General features: G+C 40.1%; 1 long non-coding RNA gene across 1 annotated transcript; it reads left to right on the top strand.

Annotated features, from left to right (window-relative positions):
* The first annotated feature begins 357 nt into the window (after positions 1–357).
* LOC142674971 (uncharacterized) lies at positions 358–1153 on the top strand. The gene is made up of 3 exons (XR_012852025.1): positions 358–451; positions 819–940; positions 1072–1153. It is a non-coding gene; the product is annotated as an uncharacterized LOC142674971 (long non-coding RNA).
* The last annotated feature ends 407 nt before the right edge of the window (positions 1154–1560 follow it).

The following is a 1560-nucleotide window of genomic DNA, read 5'->3' as shown; positions in this document are numbered from 1 at the left end:
TACAGGACAGGGTGTTGTTTAAAAGCCAATGTGAGGGAGATGTGCGAGTCCTGAGATACGACTCTTGCCCTGTTTTGAAGACCTCAGACCACCGACCTGTTTTTGGCATCTTTGAAGTAAAGATCAGGCCCGGTTCAGATGAGTAAGTCATGTTTTCCTCCATGTTGTTGGTATGATACTTTCAGTAGCCGTCATTACTACATGGTCCTTATAGCCAGAGCTCACACTTTGGGGCAGGTGGCTGTACACTTTGGTGACAGTACTGGAGGATTATAGGATGTGAAACTAAGCAAAGTGTGGTTACCTGCTAACATTATTATATGTCTTACATAAATATATTTCTCATTCCAGCATCCCCTTGGCTGGTGGACGCTTTGATCGTAAAATCTATGTAACGGGCATTAGGAGGAAAGGACAAAAAAAGTAGCTGCATCTGTTCATGTCCTTACAGGTAAGAGCTTTGTAGTTGTCTATTATGTTTGCGGTGAAAATGTTCTTCCATCTCTTAGGTTTTCCTCTGTATCTGTAATTTATTTTATCAACTAATTTAACTAAAGTGTAAATAAGTATTTTCAATCTTAAAATTCCAACTCCTTGTATTCAGACACGTTTTCATTTCTGAATGAAGGTTGTGGGCTTTGGGGAACAACTTCCCCAACTGTAAGCATGTATGTAGTATAGTACAATGAGTTTCCTAAAGGAACCTGTCATCTGAATGGATGGAACAACTGCATTTTATGATGCATTAGCTTCTAAGCAAAAATGATGGATACAAGGAACATTGCTATTGATGGAAGACATTACTTGGCATCTTGCAGGACTCCTAAGGAACAGTTACAATCTCCGGGGCATAAAACATCGGAACATTAGAAAGTTCCCGTAACATGCTGAAGAGCACAGCTCTAGGTCATACCCACTGCTTGCATCAACCATCTTCAAGGTTTGTAGTGTGACGCCAAGGATCAATTAAGAAATGTATTTACCTCAAATCACCTTAAAAAGTCTTCTAGATTTTGTGTCTGCTAAGAAACACACATTATAGAACATTAATAGCAAATATTTGTCTTGCAGCATAAACATCAATTCCGCAGTACATCTGGCGAGAATAGCGCTCCCTGTCACCGGAGGAGCCACCATCAATGCTGATAGAAAGGTAAGTTCCTCTGGATGTGTCCCCTCTCTATATTTATCAAGCAGCCTGAATGATCAATATTTAATAGGGTTGTGTGCTTCTCCCCCCAGAACAAGTCAGCAGATATCAACAGAACATCAACACTAATAACAACCAAGGGCAGAATCCGCCATCTTACAAGAATTCCAATGGCGAGACTTAACATTTCTACAACATCTGTCACAGAAGAGACATCAATGTGGTCACCAGGGCATCAATATCACCCAGAAGACCAGGTTCAGAACAGGACAATATGTCATCTCTACTTGTGTCTGTGGAATCCAGATTTTCCACCCCTTACTGATACTACAGTATATACTGTGACATATACCGTAGTTTTTGCTGGATCTTGTATTACCATCATCTTTACCATTATATATTTTGATCCA

This window comes from Rhinoderma darwinii (assembly GCF_050947455.1).
Source record: "Rhinoderma darwinii isolate aRhiDar2 chromosome 2 unlocalized genomic scaffold, aRhiDar2.hap1 SUPER_2_unloc_24, whole genome shotgun sequence".
Taxonomy (NCBI): domain Eukaryota; kingdom Metazoa; phylum Chordata; class Amphibia; order Anura; family Rhinodermatidae; genus Rhinoderma; species Rhinoderma darwinii.
The sequence above is the reverse complement of the archived record's forward strand: the minus strand, read 5'-3'. Positions and strand labels throughout refer to the sequence as shown.